The 17781-nt window shown below is 52.1% G+C and overlaps 1 protein-coding gene across 1 annotated transcript in view; it reads right to left on the bottom strand.

Annotated features, from left to right (window-relative positions):
- The window catches only part of LOC147091060 (P2Y purinoceptor 3), a 49057-nt gene extending 32208 nt beyond the window's left edge, over positions 1–16849 (bottom strand). Inside the window, exon 1 of the mRNA XM_085977144.1 lies at positions 16683–16849. The gene's annotated coding sequence lies outside the window, so the exon portion shown is untranslated. The remainder of the gene's footprint in view (positions 1–16682) is intronic.
- Between the last annotated feature and the right edge of the window lie 932 nt (positions 16850–17781).

Genomic DNA, 17781 nt, shown 5'->3' with positions numbered 1-17781 from the left:
GACTGTGTCCTGGATCAAAGTGTCCAGGTAACTCTCCTCCTCCGTGATGCCCCGCAATGTCTGCACCTCAGACTCCAGCTCAACAACTCTGAGCTGAAGTTCCTCAAGATGCAGGCACTTACTGCAAACGCGGTTGTCCGGGATCACAATGCTGTCCACAAACTCCCACATGCTGCAGTTGGGGCTCACCAGCTGCACTGCCATCCCTTTATGACCTTGTGTTATTTAATTAAATGTAATTAAATTTGTATTTAGGCAACTTAGTGTAGTTTCTTGACTACTTCCTTGCTCTAAATTAAGTTATGGGTAATGAAATTAAATATCTACCTGTAACACAAAGTAGTGTAGGCAAGAAGCAGCAACTCCTTCCCCTCTTCTCTGAATTCCCACTCTTCCCAAATTCCCAAATGAAACACTCGGTTCAAGTCCGCTCCGTTTTATCCCGTTCTGTGCAGATATTTTTTTTTGTTTTGCAAACAACACAGGGCAGAGCTTTGAAAGGCAATTCTGGGCATTCAAGACGAGCGCAGCCCTTCCGAGCTCACTAGTTAAATGGCTAATGGGACACCTTGGCCTTTTGCGGGTTAACCAGTAACCAAATAAACATCCACAGGGAACAAGGGTCTATGTCACAGCAACCATTTTACTGCCTGGCTTCCCGCCATTGCAATATGTGCGTGTTCCCGTCTTGACACAACACACTCCGTTTCTTTGCCGAGCGCTAGTTCACAGCCAAGTGGTGGAAGAGATCAGGAGGTGGTCCTTCTCTCATTCTACCTTCCAACCTCTCCATCGTGACCTTTCTTCTCTTCCTCTCTCTCTCTCTCTTTTTATCTCCGCTTTTCTCTCTCCACCATCCATTGCTGCTTCCCTCTCTCTCTCTGTGCCTCTGTCTCTTCCCCACCACTGTCCATGTCTCCTTCGAACATCTTGTGGAACTTTCCAAATTGCACCTCAATCATCCATGGGGCTGTGGTGGGAAGGGTGGACAGCTTTAAGTTCCTCGGAGTCCACATCACGGAAGACCTCTCCTGGTCCCTCAATACCTCCTCTCTGGTGAAGAAGGCCCAGCAGCGCCTATATTTCCTAAGGAGGCTGAAGGGATGTAACCTGTCACCCCTGATCCTCTCTAACTTTTACCGCTGCACAATAGAGAGCATCCTGACGAACTGTATCACAGTGTGGTATGGCAGCTGTAGCTACTATGACCGGAAAGCCCTGCAGCGGGTAGTCAAAACTGCCCAACACATTACCGGCACCCGGCTACCGACCATAGAGCACATATACCAGAAACGCTGTTTACGGAGGTCACGGTCCATCATCAAAGACCCTACCCACCCCAGCCACAGTCTGTTCGCCCTCCTGCCATCTGGGAGACGCTACAGATGCATTCGCACCCGTACGACCAGATTTAGGAACAGCTTCTTTCCCAGGGCTGTCATCCTACTGAACTCCACAAATAAACTCTAAAGCCTGCACATCTGCCAATGCACTTTATTATGGTTATGTTTATGTTAATGTATTACAAGCCAAATGAATGTTGAATGTTTAAATGTCTTAATCTAAATGTACACTCTCGGGAGTCGCAAGCCTACATTTCGTTGTACTGCACTTGTGCACTAACAATGACAATAAAAGTTGATTTGATTTGATTTGATTTACTTTGTCAAGCTCAGAGACATTACTGTCCATGATCACAACAGAAAACGCTGGAAAAACGCAGCAGGCCAGGCAACATCCATAGGGCAAAACAGAGTCAACGTCTTTACCTGTCCTATTACCATCTCGTCTCCCCTTGAATATCTCTTAATGTCTCTACTTTCATCCCCTCCCCCATTTCCCAGCCCCCTAACTGCCTTTTAATCTGTTTCATTTCCTGCCATTTTTTCTCAGTTCTGAAGAAGGGTTTCGACCTGAAATGTTAACTCTGTTTCTCTCTCTACAGATGTTGCCTGGCCTGCTGAGTTTTTCCAGCGTTTTCTGTTGTTATTTCGGATTTCCAGCATCCGCAGTATTTTGCTATCATACTGTCCATGATGTTGGGCGAATAGCCCAGTGTACTGTACACCATTAGCAACAACGTCCTGTATTTAAATAGCACCTTTAATGTAGTAAAACGTCCCAAGGCGCTGACCTACATTGGCTCCCGGTCCGGCAACGCCTCGATTTTAAAATTCTCATCCTTGATATCAAATCCCTCCATGGCCCTCGCCCCCCTCCCAATCTCTGTAACCTCCTCCAGCCCCACAACCCCCTCCGAGATCTCTGTGCTCCTCTAATTCTGGCCTCTTGCGCATCCCCCGATTTTAATCGCTCCACCATTGGCGGCCGCGCCTTCAGCTGCCTGGGGCCCTGAGCTCTGGAATTCTCCCCCGCCTCTCTTTCACCAAGCTTTTGGTCATCTGTCCTAATATCTTCTTGACGTAAGAAAACTACTAGGCACTTAGTCTAAGTGTTAAAAAAAAGCTTTAATCAACTGTTTTACAACATGGAGGTCTAGTTGTGTCCTTCACTAGTTCCTGTTAAGAATGACCTGCGCAAGCTGGGCCCGTGCCCGAGTATTTATACTCTCCCTGGACAGCGCCACCCGTAGGCCACTCAGTATTATTTCATAAGTCTTTCTTTCATGAATGACTGATTCATGTCACTCCTTATGTGGCCCGGCGTCAAATTTTGTTTGATAATTGCTCCTGTGACCCGCCTCAGGGACATTTTACTACGTTAAAGGCACTGTATAAATGCAGGTTGTGGTTGTTGATAGCATAGGGCACCAGGTTAGCAGCACAACATGATGGACAGTGATGTCTCGGAGCTTGACTATATGTTGTGGACAATTTTCCGAACAGATGGAGGTGCCTCCACTTTGTACAATGGACACAAGTTCCCGTTTACTTCGTGGTCACAAATTATTATTTTTTTTTTTTTGAAGTTGAGGAACCCGACGCGCGAGGTTGAAACGAGTCGAGGAGATGAGATAAATGGCTCAGCGGCACCGACAGTGAGGCCTAAAAGTCTGTAGATTTCAGGAATCCAAAAGACCGGGAGGAGCGCCTGGGAAAGAACGGGCAGGATTTTCATTGGGCCGTGGAGGCGGGATTGGAGGCGTGTGGGGGGTTAAAATCCCGAAATGGGGGGGGGCACGAACCCATCCCGCTCCCAACCCGCCTCCATGCCAGTTTCAAAGGAGGCGGGTACCCGCCCCGCACTGGGACCCACCTCCCCGAGGCGGGAAGGGGATTAGTGCCAATTAACTGCCTGTTAACAGCTAGTTAACAGGCAGTTTTTAGCCTAATCCCTATTTTTATCCCTGAAGTGCGGGATTCCCGACAGCGCCAAACCACGCCAAGTTAGCGAGGCGGACCGTCGGGCTGAAGGGCTCGGAGGGTTCGAGATGTCCGGTGTTCAGGTGAGTGATGGGTGCATGAGTGCAAAGGTAAGTGTGTTTGGTTTGTGTAAAGTGTTTAAAGAAGTTCTACTAACCTTTACTTACCTTTACAGTCTTCCTTCCCTCAGGTCTCGGGAGTCCCTCATCTCACCGGCACAGAAAGCAGAATGGCCGCGAGCTGTCAAAAGTTGCAGCATTCAGCTTTCTGTTCCGGAGAGATCTCTAAATCAGCCTGAGAGGAAGGAATTAACTTAGTGTACAGATTGTCAGTGTTTGATAGCTTCAAAGAGCTGTGAAACGCTGATATTTCACCTGTCAAAGGCTCTTGACAGATGAAATGTCAATCTGTGACGTCACCTGTTGCCGGGTGGCCCTTAATTGGCCTGCTGAACCCGCTGGGCGGTCTCAACAAGGTCAATCAAGTGAAAATCACGTGGGTTGGCCACAACTCGATGGAGGCGGGACTACAACCCCGAAAGTTGTAGTCCCGCCTCCTACATGCCTCCAGTATCAAAATCCAGCCCAGTGAGTTAGAGCGGGAGAGAGAGGCGGGGGGCGGCGAATCCTGACTTCAACACGGAGAGGGTGGAGGGAGGAGGGAGAGTCTGTAGAAATCATCAGAGAATGTGGCCGCATCATTTGCTGCCCCTTCAAACACGAATTCGTTCAATTATTTAAACCTGGGGTTCTCAACCTTTTTGCCTCTGAGTCCATGTTATAAAAATTCACCCGGACCCCGCCTGTGACACAACGCAGCAAATTTTTTTTTAAGGGCGGTGCCCTGTCACGTGGTTAAAAATCAGCAGCACAATCACGCACAGCAAGATCCCACAACAGAAAATCAGACAGATCACTGCGTGCGATGTGCGCCTAAGTCCCAGGCTCACCTCCCAGTGCAAAATGGTGTATGTTATACATAAAAATAGTCAACTTCCATGGCCGTCCGCACCTGGCGTGAGTGATCCCCCCACCCTCCAGGACTCGGACCCGGGACCGCGAGCTCTCGGTGGCGGCCGCAGGCAGCGCAAAGGGCGATGTCAGCCGGACAGTCACCCAGACTCTGGCCAATTCTTGGCCCATTGCATCCCCCCCCCGCCGCTAAAATGGACATCAAACCCTGTCGACCTGTTGCCCCCCTCCCCCCTTACACAGAAACATAGGAGCAGGAGTAGGCCATTCGGCCCCTCGAGCCTGTTCCGCCATTCAATGAGATCATGGCTGATCATCCAAATTCAGTACCCTGTCCCTGCCTTCTCCCCATATCCCTTGATCCCTTTAGCCTTAAGAAATATATCTAACTCCTTCTTGAATATATTTAATGAATTGGCCTCAACTGCCTTCTGTGGTAGAGAATTCCACAGGTTCACCACTCTCTGGGTGAAGAAATTCCTCCTCATCTCTGTCCTAAATGGCTTACCCCTTATCCTTAGACTGTGACCCCTGGTTCTGGACTCCCCGACCATCGGGAACATCCTTCCTGCATCTAGTCTGTCTAGTCCTGTTAGAATTTTATAAGTTTCAATGAGATCCGCTCTCATTCTTCTAAACTCCAGCGAGTATAAGCCCAATCGACCCAATCTCTCCTCATACGTCATTCCTGCCATCCCAGGTATCAGTCTGGTGAATCTTCGCTGCACTCCCTCCATGGCAAGAACATCCTTCCTCAGATAAGGCGACCAAAACTGCACACAATACTCAAGGTGTGGTCTCACCAAGGCCCTGTACAACTTCAGCAAGACATCCTTGCTCCTGTACTCGAATCCTCTCGCTACGAAGGCCAACATACCATTTGCCTTCTTAACCGCCTGCTGCACCTGCATGCTTACCTTCAGCGACTGGTGCACAAGGACACCCAGGTCTCGTTGCACTTCCCCTTCTCCCAATCTATTGCTGTTCAGATAATAATCTGCCTTCCTGTTCTTGCCACCAAAGTGGATAACCTCGCATTTATCCACATTATACGACGGGCGGGCAGGAGAGCGCGTGCCGCACGGGTTGCCGGGGGAAGAAGCGGCTGCCAACGGTCCCTGACGGATCTGGGGGAGGAGCGGGAGCGGGAATGGGGTGTTCTCCTCTCCGCCAACAGCAGGGGGACGGCGGCACACCAGCCCAACCTCCTGAATTAAACACTCTTTTCTGCAGGTGGGTTAACAAAAAAATTATCGCCTATTCCGAGGTCTCATTCTGAGTAATAGGGTGACCATATTCTCTAAAAGTGAATCTGGGGACACACAGGGTGGGAGCACAGCAAAGTAGCCCGGCCGGGAAACTGTAGGACGCCCAAGTTGGCTGCAAATTGAGTTCACAGTGAACGTGTACTGCGGCCTCAGAGCGCGACCTCTGCACAAATTAAATTCCCCCTCCTACTGGTTGAAAGCAGGAGATTGACGTCCCATACACCAATTGGAACCCTCAGGGCAGCTCGTGGAGGGGGGGGTCACGTGGCTCCCAATTCAAACCCGGGGCATATTCAGGGGAATGGCTTACCTAAACCGGGGAACTCTGCCGGGGACATCATTTGCCCGGGGAAATTATTGGAAAAATTCTGAGGGACAGAATTAGTCTCCACTTGGAGAGGCAAGGATTAATCCGGGATAGTCAGCATGGCTTTGTCAAGGGAAGATCATGTCTGACTAATTTGATTGAATTTTTCGAGGGGGTGACTAGGTGTGTGGATGAGGGTAGTGCAGTGGATGTGGTATACATGGATTTCAGTAAGGCTTTCGATAAAGTCCCGCATAGGAGACTGGTCAAGAAGGTAAGAGCCCATGGGATCCAGGGTGACTTGACACATTGGATCCAAAACTGGCTTAGTGGCAGAAGGCAGAGGGTGATGGTCGAAGGTTGTTTTTGTGACTGGAAGCCTGTGTCCAGTGGGGTACTGCAGGGATCGGTGCTGGGTCCCTTGCTGTTTGTGGTCTACATTAATGATTTGGATGTGAATGTAAAAGGTATGATCAGTAAGTTCGCAGATGACACGAAAATTGGTGGGGTGGTAAATAGCGAGGAGGGTAGCCTCAGTCTGCAGGACAATATAGATGGGTTGGTCAGATGGGCGGAACAGTGGCAAATGGAATTTATCCCTGAAAAGTGTGAGGTGATGCATTTTGGAGGGACTAACAAGGCAAGGGAATACACAATGAATGGTAGGACCCTAGGAAAGACAGAGGATCAGAGGGACCTTGGTGTGCATGTACATAAATCCCTGAAGGCAGCAGAACAGGTGGATATGGTGGTTAAAAAGGCATATGGGATACTTGCCTTCATTAGCCGAGGCATAGAATATAAGAGCAGGGAGGTTATGATGGAGCTGTACAAAACGCCGGTTAGGCCACAGCTGGAATACTGTGTGCAGTTCTGGTCGCCACACTATAGGAAGGATGTGATTGCATTGGAGAGGGTGCAGAGGAGATTCACCAGGATGTTACCTGGGCTGGAGTGCTTCAGCTATGAAGAGAGACTGGACAGGCTGGGGTTGTTTTCCTTAGAGCAGAGAAGGCTGAGGGGGGACCTGATTGAGGTGTACAAAATTATGAGGGGCATAGATAGGGTAGATAGAAAGGAACTTTTCCCCTTAGTAGGGGGGTCAGTAACCAGGGGGCATAGTTTCAAGGTAAGGGGCAGGAGGTTTAGAGGGGATTTGAGGAAGAACTTTTTCACCCAGAGGGTGGTTGGAATCTGGAACTCACTGCCTGAAAGGGCGGTAGAGGCAGGAACCCTCACAACATTCAAGAAGCATTTAGATGAGCACTTGAAACGCCATAACATACAAGTCTACGGACCAAATGCTGGAAAATGGGATTAGAATACAGGGCTTGATTGCCGGCGCGGACACGATGGGCCGAAGGGCCTCTTTCTGTGCTGTATAACTCTATGACTCTATGACGCGGTTCTCCGCAACACGGAGGCAGTTCAGAGAAGGTTCACGAGGTTGATTCCGGAGATGAAGGGGTTGTCTTAATGAAGAAAGGTTGAGCAGGTTAGGCCTATACTCATTGGAGTTTAGAAGAATGAGAGGGGATCTTATTAAAACCTATAGGGACTTGACAGGGTAGATGCAGAGAGGATGTTTCCCCTTGTGGGGGAATCTAGAACCAGGGGGCACAGTTTCAGAATAAGGGGGCACCCATTTAAATGGAGATGAGAAATTTCTTCTCTCGGAGGGTCGTGAATCTTTGGAATTCTCTTCCCCGGAGAGCTGTGGAGGCGGAGTCATTGAATATATTTAGGTGGAGATAGACAGATATTTGAGCTCCGGGGGAGTCAAGGGTTATGGGAGTGACATGAATCAGTCATTCATGAAAGAAAGACTTATGAAATAATACTGAGCGGCCTGCGGGTGGCGCTGTCCAGGGAGAGTATAAATACTCGGGCACGGGCCCAGCTTGCGCAGGACATTCTTAACAGGAACTAGTGAAGGACACAACTAGACCTCCATGTTGTAAAACAGTTGATTAAAGCTTTGTTTAACGCTTAGACCAAGTGCCTCGTAGTTTTCTTACGTCAGAGAGCGGGCAGGGAAGTGGAGTTGAGGCCAAGATCGGATCAGCCATGATCTTATTGAAAGGCGGAGCAGGCGCGAGGGGTGAAATGACCGACTCCTGGCTCCTATGTCTTATGTATGTCCGGTCACCCTGTAATAAGCGGGGCAGCACTGACGCCGGTGGTGATCGGTCTTCGCTCTTTTGTTTCGTGGGCCCGGCTCGCAGAGTGGGGTTTATTCTCGGAAGATGCTGAATTGGCGGACTCCTTACAACCTCCTCGCGGGCCCCCCGGATAAAAACCCCTGATTTGAACCATATTTTAAGGCCGTTCTGTCTTTGGGCGAGTCAATGTGAATGAATCAAGTATAGACCCGTGCTACGCCATCCCAGAAAGAGGAGCAGGAGTAGGCCACACGGCCCCCTGCGAGCCCCATTGCTTGGCTTTTATACTCTATGCCCCTGTTTATAAACCCAAGGATGCTTTTTTTTGAACCACCTGATCAACCTGCCCCCGCCACCTTTAAGGATTCGAGCCCGCAAAGTCCCTAAACTCTCACGGGCAGCCTGGGCGGGGTTTTCCGGCCCACCGGGATTATCCTGCAGTCGCCAGGACTTGAAGATGAGTTATAAGAAACATAAGAACATAAGAAATCGGAGCAGGAGTCGGCCATTCGGCCCCTTCGAGCCTGCCCCGCCATTCAATGAGATCATGGCTGATCTGACCTTCGACCTCACCGGCCCTATCTCATGAGCAAAAAGCCCAGGAGGAAAATTCGAAGGGCCATTCAAAAAAAAAGTTGTCCTTTAATTTCATTTTCTTTCCACACTTTCATTTATTAGTTAGAAAAATATTGGAGATCGGGGGCGGGGGAGGGACGGTAAGGCTGTTCGGTTGGACGGGGTGATTGGGGGCAAGAGTTGGCAAGCCGACGGGTGTGTTAGATGCCAGGCAGCGCCAGGATGATTTCTCAAGGGCAAGCAGGGAGGGGGTGAATCGCCCAGCACCTCTCGGTGCATTTACATTACCGCAGTGGTGTTGGTGTGCAGCAGTCTCGCTTTGTACTAACATTGCAGTTATAGAGTAAGCACAGCCCGGGCCTGATCCGACAGCAGATTAAGAAAGAAACAATTTGCGTTATATAGCGCTTTTCACGACCTCAGGACACTTCACAGCCAATGAAGTGCTTTTTTTGAAGTGTAGTCACTGTTGTAATGTAGGAAACACGGCAGTCAACTTGCGCACAGCAAGCTCCCACACACAGCAACGAGATAATGACCAGTTAATTTTTTGTGATGTTGACTGAGAGATAAATATTGGCCCAGGACATCGGGGAGAACTCCCCTGCTCCTCTTCGAAATAGTGGCCATGGGATCTTTTACTGAGAGGGCAGTCGGGGCCTCGGTTTAATGTCTCATCTGAAAGACGGCACCTCCGACAGTGCGGCGCTTCCTCAATACTGCCCCTCCGACAGTGTGGCGCTCCCTCAGTACTGCCCCTCCAACAGTGCAGCACTCCCTCAGTACTGCCCCTCCGACAGTGCGGCGCTCCCTCAGTACTGCCCCTCCAACAGTGCAGCACACCCTCAGTACTGCCCCTCCAACAGTGCAGCACTCCCTCAGTACTGCCCCTCCGACAGTGCGGCGCTCCCTCAGTACTGCCCCTCCGACAATGCGGCGCTCCCTCAGTACTGCCCCTCCAACAGTGCAGCACTCCCTCAGTACTGCCCCTCCGACAGTGCGGCGCTCCCTCATTACTGTCATTCCGACAGTGCGGCGCTCCCTCAGTGCTGCCCCTCCCACAGTGCGGCGCTCCCTCAGTACTGCCCCTCCGACAGTGCGGCGCTCCCTCAGTGCTGCCCCTCCCACAGTGCGGCGCTCCCTCAGTACTGCACTGGACTATTAGGCTGGATTTTGTGCTCAAGTCTCTGGAGTAGTATTTGAACACAACCTTCTGACTCAGATCGGAGGGAGAGAGAGAGGTACCCATTGAGCCTTGGCACCTAAAGCAGCAGTCCTGGAGGAGAGAGTCTCACTTGGCCTTGCACTCAGTCTGGGCCTTCACTCCAATTAACAAGCTTGGCATTGGTGCAAAACAGAAACTGCTTCAAGCCAGCGCTGGACTTGGAGAATGAACTCACAAAGTAGCCGGTGAAAAACCAGGAGCCCCTTTCACAGAGTGAGGCCCACCAGGATTTACAAGGATGATACCAGAACTGAGAGGTTATACCCATCAGGAAAGACTGAACAGGCTGGGGCTCTTAGGCAAAGGGGCGACCTGATAGAGGTCCTTAAGAACATGAAAGGATTTGCCAGGTAGACGTAGAGAAGATGTTTCCACGTGTGGGGGGAGACCAGCACTAGTGGTCATCAATATAAGACAGTCACTAATGAATCCAATCGGGAATTCAGGAGAAACTTCTTTACCCAGAGAGTGGTGAGAATGTGGAACTCGCTCCCACAGGGAGTGGTTGAGGTGAATAGCACAGATGCATTTAAGGGGAAGCGAGATAAACACATGAGGGAGAAAGGAATAGAAGGACATGCTGACAGGACGTGAGATGAAGAGGGGTGGGAGGAAGCTCGTGTGGAGCAGAAACACCGGCACAGAGCGGTGGGTCCGAATGGCCTGCTTCAATGCTGTAAATTCCGTGTAATTCTAAGTAACAGGACCCAATCCAATAGATCATTTCAAACTGCAGCATCGCATCACTCACACGTACTGTTGTGGCGACAACTCCCTCCGTAACCGCACCATGGGAGCACCTTCACCACACGGACTGCAGCGGTTCAAGGCGGCGGCTCACCACCACCTTCTCAAGGGCGATTAGGGGATGGGCAATAAATGCCACCCTTGCCAACGACGCCCACATCCCCCGTGAATGATTGAAAACAAAAATTCTGTCAAATTAAAGTATATAAAAATAATAAGGACAGCATGTGTGACTGTAAAATGGGGACTGAATTACATACTGATACCTGGGATGGCAGGAATGACGTATGAAGAGAGATTGGGTCGATTGGGCTTGTACTCGCTGGAGTTTAGAAGAATGAGAGGGGATCTCATTGAAACTTATAAAATTCTAACAGGACTAGACAGACTAGATGCAGGAAGGATGTTCCCGATGGTGGGAGACTCCAGAACCAGGGGTCACAGTCTAAGGATAAGGGGTAAGCCATTTAGGACAGAAATGAGGAGGAATTTCTTCACCTAGAGAGTGGTGAACCTGTGGAATTCTCTACCACAGAAGGCAGTGGAGGCCAATTCATTAAATATATTCAAGAAGGAGTTGGATATATTTCTTAAGGCTAAAGGGATCAAGGGATATGGGGAGAAGGCAGGGAGAGGGTACTGAGTTTGGATGATCAGCCATGATCTTATTAAATGGCGGAGCAGGCTCGATGGGCCGAATGGCCTACTCCTGCTCCTATCTTCTATGTTTCTATATTTCTATATGAAGCATCCCGTCCTTGGACCCTGCTGCATATGAGGACTACCCCTTGCTCCTGACTTCCTGCGTGCAATGTCACGTGAGATCATAGGAGCAGGAGGAGGCCATTCAGCCCCTCGAGCCTGTTCCGCCATTCAATGAGATCATGGCTGATCTGTATCTTAACTCCATTTGCCTGCCTTGGTTCCGTAACCCTTAATACCCTTACCCAACAAAAATCTATCAAACTCAGTTTTGAAATTTCCAATTGACCCCCTCGCCCCCAGCCTCGACAGCTTTTGGGGGGGCGGGGGGGATATCCAGATCGCCACTCCCCTTTGTGTGAAGAAGTGTCTTCCTGACATCACCCCTGAACGGCCTGGCTCTAATTTTAAGGTTCTGCCCCCTTGTTCTGGACTCCAGAGGAAATAGTTTCTCGCTCTCTACCCTTGAAAGCTTTGAACACCTCGACTAGATCACCTCTTAATCTTCTATACTCGAGGGAGTGCAAGCCCAGTCTGTGCAACGTGCAACATCTGGATAGACTAGTAAAGTCCATAAACTAACGATGCGGCACTCCCTCAGTACTGCCCCTCCGACAGTGCGGTACTCTCTCTGTACTGCTCCTCCGACAGTGCGGCGCTCCCTCAGTACTGCCCCTCCGACAGTGCGGCGCTCCCTCAGTACTGCCCCATCAACAGTGCAGCGCTCCCTCAGTACTGCCTCTCCGACAGTGCAGCGCTTCCTCAGTACTGCCCCTCCGACAGTGCAGCGCTCCCTCATTACTGTCCCTCCGACAGTGCGGCGCTCCCTCAGTACTGCCCCTCCGACAGTGCAGCGCTCCCTCAGTACTGCCCCTCCGACAGTGCGGCGCTCCCTCAGTACTGCCCCTCCGACAGTGCGGTGCTCCCTCGTTACTGTCCCTCCGACAGTGCGGCGCTCCCTCAGTACTGTCCCTCCGACAGTGCGGCGCTCCCTCAGTACTGCCCCTCCGACAGTGCGGTGCTCCTTCAGTACTGCCCCTCCGACAGTGTGGTGCTCCCTCAGTACTGTCCCTCCGACAGTGCAGCGCTCCCTCAGTACTGCCCCTCCGACAGTGCGGCACTCCCTCAGTACTGCCCCTCCGACAGTGCGGCGCTCCCACAGTACTGCCCCTCCGACAGTGCGGTGCTCCCTCAGTACTGTCCCTCCGACAGTGCTGCGCTCCCTCAGTACTGCCCCTCCGACAGTGCGGCGCTCCCTCAGTACTGCCCCTCTGACAGTGCAGCGCTCCCACAGTACTGGCCCTCCAACAATGCGGCGCTCCCTCAGTACTGCCCCTCCGACAGTGCAGCGCTCCCTCATTACTGCCCCTCCGACAGTGCGGCGCTCCCACAGTACTGCCCCTCCGACAGTGCGGCGCTCCCTCAGTACTGCCCCTCCGACAGTGCAGCACTCCCTCAATACTGCCCCTCCAACAGTGCGGCGCTCCCTCAGTACTGCCTCTCCGACAGTGCAGCGCTCCCTCAGTACTACCCCATCAACAGTGCGGCGCTCCCTCAGTACTGCCTCTCCGACAGTGCAGCGCTCCCTCAGTACTGCCCCTCCGACAGTGCGGCGCTCCCTCAGTACTGCCCCTCCGACAGTGCGGTGCTCCCTCATTACTGTCCCTCCGACAGTGCGGCGCTCCCTCAGTACTGCCCCTCCGACAGTGCGGTGCTCCCTCATTACTGTCCCTCCGACAGTGCGGCGCTCCCTCAGTACTGCACTGGGAGTATCAGCCTGGATTATGTGCTCAAGTCTCTGGGGTGGGACTTGAACCCACGACCTTCTGTCTCTGAGTCAGAAGGTTGTGGGTTCAAGTCCCACTCCAGAGACTTGAGCACATAATCCAGGCTGACACTCCCAGTGCAGTACTGAGGGAGCGCCGCACTGTCGGAGGCGCCGTCTTTTGGATGAGACGTTAAACCGAGGCCCCGTCTGCTCTCTCAGGTGGATGTAAAAGATCCCATGGCACTATCCCGAAGAAGAGCAGAGGAGTTCTCATGGTGTCCTGGACAATATTTATCTCTCAATCAACATCACTAAAAAACAGATTATCCCGTCATTATCACATTGCTGTTTGTGGGAGCTTGCTGTGTGCAAATTGGCTGCCGCATTTCCCACATTACAACGGTGACTATAAAAGTACTTCATTGGGTGTAAAGCGCTTTGGGACGTCCTGAGGTGGTTAAAAGCGCTGTAGAAATGCAAGTCTTTCTTTTTTTATCGTTAAATATCTGGCCAACATTTTCTCTTTTTCCCTGTGGGCTGACCGGAGGTCGGTCGCATCCCCGGGACCTGAGCTTCTGGACTAGCCAGTGCCTTAGGGACAAGCGGGCAAAAGATTCCTGGTGCTCAAGCGACAGAATCCAGGGGGCTTCATTGGGATAAACGGAGGCCCCTCAGTTCTTAAAGATCCCAGGGGCAGGTTGCTGTGACTCTCTTTAGTCCGTTGCCTGTGAAGCACTTTCCCGTGGTGTTTGCGTTTGTGTTCGTGTGGGGAGTGCTGCCTTTGTGAGTAAATGGTATGTCGGCCTTCGTAGCGAGAGGATTCGAGTACAGGAGGAAGGATGTCTTGCTGCAGTTGTACAGGGCCTTGGTGAGACCACACCTTGAGTATTGTGTGCAGTTTTGGTCGTCTTATCTGAGGAAGGATGTTCTTGCCATGGAGGGAGTGCAGCGAAGATTCACCAGACTGATACCTGGGATGGCAGGAATGGCGTAGGAGGAGAGATTGGGTCGATTGGGCTTATATTCGCTGGAGTTTAGAAGAATGAGAGGGGATCTCATTGAAACTTATAAAATTCTAACAAGACGAGACAGACTAGATGCAGGAAGGATGTTCCCGATGGCGGGGGAGTCCAGAGCTAGGGGTCACAGTCTAAAGATAAGGGGTAAGCCATTTAGGACTGAGATGAAGAGGAATTTCTTCACCCAGAGAGTGGTGAACCTGTGGAATTCTCTACCACAAAAGGCAGTTGAGGCCAATTCATTAAATATATTCAAGAAGGAGTTAGATATATTTCTTAAGGCTAAAGGGATCAAGGGATATGGGGAGAAGGCAGGGACAGGGTACTGAGTTTGGATGATCAGCCATGATCTCATTAAATGGCGGAACAGGCTCGAGGGGCCGAATGGCCTACTCCTGCTCCTATCTTCTATGTTTCTATGAATTCAGCGCTGGCCCTGGGCCAGGGACAAGAACCCAATCTTCCTGAATTTCCCCTGGTTCAGCCTCAGTTGGAGTAGCAGTTTCCCCGCGTTGGTTCCAGATTAATTACATAACCCTCGGCCTTTGAAAGTTCTCCCCTCCGTGAAGTCCTGGGCTCACCCTCCCTCCCTCGACCAACAGCACCAAAAACAGGCCAGTCATCTCGCGCGGCGACTTGTGGGATCTTGCTGTGCACACTACGGATGCCAGGTCTGTCTCTGCATCAACAGTTGCTGCGCTGGAATTGTACCCAGAGTGTTTCAGCCCAGCAAGGTGCCAAATCAAATGCAGGCTCTTGAACGCCGCCTGCTCCCTTTCAAAGGCCGAGGGTTATGTAATTAATCTGGAACCCCCGCGGGGAAACTGCTAATCCAACGCACTGAAGCTGAACCAGGGGAAATTCAGGAGGATTGGGTTCTTGTCCCTGGCCCAGGGCCAGCGCTGAATACTCACATAGGCAGCACTCCCCACACGAACACAAACGCAAACACCACGGGAAAGTGCTTCACAGGCCAGCGGACTAAAGAGAGTCACAGCAACTGAACAGAAGGCAGGGGAATAACCCGCAACAACTTGTATTGATACAGCGCCTTTAACATAGTAAAACATCCCAAGGTGCTTCACAGGAGCGATTATCAAACAAAATTTGACACCGAGCCATATGAGGAGATATTAGGGCAGGTGACCAAAAGCTTGTTCAAAGCGGTAGGTTTTAAGGAGTGTCTTAAAGGAGGAGAGAGAGGCGGAGAGGTTTAGGGAGGGAATTCCAGAGCTTGGGGCCCAGGCAGCTGAAGGCACGGCCACCAAAGGTTGAGTGATTATAATCAGGGATGCTCAAGAGGGTGGAATTGGAGGAGCGCAGATATCTCGGGGGGTTGTGGGGCTGGAGGAGGTTACAGAGACAGGGAGGGGCGAGGCCATGGAGGGATTTGTAAACAAGGATGAGAATTTTAAAATTGAGGTGTTGCCAGACCGGGAGCCAATGTAGGTCAGCGAGCACAGGAGGGGTGAACGGGACTCGGTGCGAGTTAGGACACGGGGCAGCAGAGGTTTGGATGAGCCCAAGTCTATGGAGGGTGTGAGGTGGGAGGCCAGTTCTTACCGGAATCTGAATTCAGTTCTCCTGGAGGGTTGGAAAGGGGCTGTTAATAACGCTGGTGTCTCTGTGACAGGTCAAACCTAAACCAGAACCCCGAGATCCATCAATACTGAGCTGAGATACCTGTGAGTTAGTCAAACCATGGACAGCCTTCACCAGTGGACCTCCTAAGTGTGTACACAAACACCCCGTGAAGACAACAAGCTTGGCCACTGCTACCTCAGGGTGTCTGCCTTTTGGGCTGAGATGTTAAACCGAGGCCCCGTCTGCTCTCTCAGGTGGACGTAAAAGATCCCATGGCCACTATTTCGAAGAAGAGCAGGGGAGTTCTACCCGGTGTCCTGGGGCCAATATTTATCCCTCAATCAACATCACAAAAACAGATGATCTGGTCATTATCATATTGCTGTTTGCGGGAGCTTGCTGTGCGCAAATTGGCTGTCGTGTTTCCCACATTACAACAGTGGCTGCACTTCAAAAAGTACTTCATTGGCTGTAGAGCGCGTTGGGACGTCCTGAGCTGGTGAAAGGCGCTGGAGAAATGCAAGATCTTTCTTTCTTGATCTGAAATTGGGTTTTGTTACTCTTGTGTCTGTCCTGTTAGTAACAGCCGGAGAGCATGGCGTATGGGATTGCGCTATGTAGCGGATAGGCGGAGGGGGCAGGGGCTGAGATCGCCGGGCCCCAGGTTCTCCTCCCGCCCTTATTATTTTGTTTTTGGGGACTCTTGTCAGAAGTGCCTGCGGTCGTCCCACCCACCCACCACACAGTCCCCCGGAGCGGCGCGGCCGAGATAGGGAACTCGCCGGCAGCGAGGAGACCGCGTGCTTGTGCCGTACGATGTTGGCCGTGGCTCGCCAGCCTTGCCCTTTTCAGTGTGCGTGCGCGAGCATGCGGGGGGGTGCGGGCGGGGAGCGGATAGCCCATTGCGACACCATTCAGTCGACCATTAACCCGCTCCTCTAAAGGACAACCCACTGTTAGCAACAAGTCGTAAAAGGACACGGTTTCCCGCCCCCCCCTCCCCCGAACGATTACAGAGCGTCGTACTCACGGGTTAGCGACACGGGACGCCCGCGCTCGAAGTTCCTGCGCTTTCCCTTCGCGCTCGGTGTCTCGTGTTTTTATCCGGGTGCTAAGTTGCCCGCTCTCGCGCGCCCGTTACTTTCTCCGCTCGGGCCGGGGCTCAGTCACAGCACCTTGCGTTCGCTGCTGCAGCAAGCACGGCTCTGTCAGCTGATGCACCTCGTTACCCCCGGTTAATAAGTGACCCGCATGTGTCTCCAGGCAACGACTGGCTGTAGGCTCCAGCTCCCGGCCTGGCAAGTGACCATGTCCCATCATTAATCCCTCCCGCGGTCAGCCCCTCTCTGACCAACCTCAGCTGCCATTTGTAAACCCCCCCAATACCCCTCCCTCCCCCCTAAACCCCCTCCATCATAACAACATACGAACTAGGAGCAGGAGGAGGCCATTCGGCCCCTCGAGCCTGCTCCGCCATTCAATGAGATCATGGCTGATCATCGGCCTCAACTCCACTTTCCCGCCCGATCTCCACATCCCTCGATTCCCCCAGAGTCCAAAAATCTATCGATCTCAGCCTTGAATATACTCAGCGACTGAGCCTCCACAGCCCTCTGGGGCAGAGAATTCCAAAGATTCACAACCCTCAGGTGTCAGCTGTGGCTTAGTGGAGAGCACTCTTTCGCCTCTCAGTCAGAAGGTTGTGGGTTCATGTCCCACTCCAGATACGCAAAAATCTAGTACTGAGGGAGCACCGCACTGTCGGAGGGGCAGTACTGAGGGAATGCTGCACTGTCGGAGGGGCAGTACTGAGGGAGCGCCGCACTGTCGGAGGGACAGTACTGAGGGAGCGCCGCACTGTCGGAGGGGCAGTACTGAGGGAGTGCCGCACTGTCGGAGGGGCAGTACTGAGGGAGCGCCGCACTGTCGGAGGGGCAGTACTGAGGGAGTGCCGCACTGTCGGAGGGGCAGTACTGAGGGAGCGCCGCACTGTCGGAGGGACAGTACTGAGGGAGCGCCGCACTGTCGGAGGGGCAGTACTGAGGGAGTGCCGCACTGTCGGAGGGGCAGTACTGAGGGAGCGCTGCACTATCGGAGGGGCAGTACTGAGGGAGCGCCGCACTGTCGGA

Source organism: Somniosus microcephalus, unplaced genomic scaffold (genome assembly GCF_052327205.1).
Source record: "Somniosus microcephalus isolate GS21.2 unplaced genomic scaffold, FLI_Smic_1.0 unresolved_chr4, whole genome shotgun sequence".
Classification (NCBI taxonomy): domain Eukaryota; kingdom Metazoa; phylum Chordata; class Chondrichthyes; order Squaliformes; family Somniosidae; genus Somniosus; species Somniosus microcephalus.
Note: the sequence above shows the minus strand (reverse complement) of the source record. Positions and strands in the feature narration are given on the sequence as shown.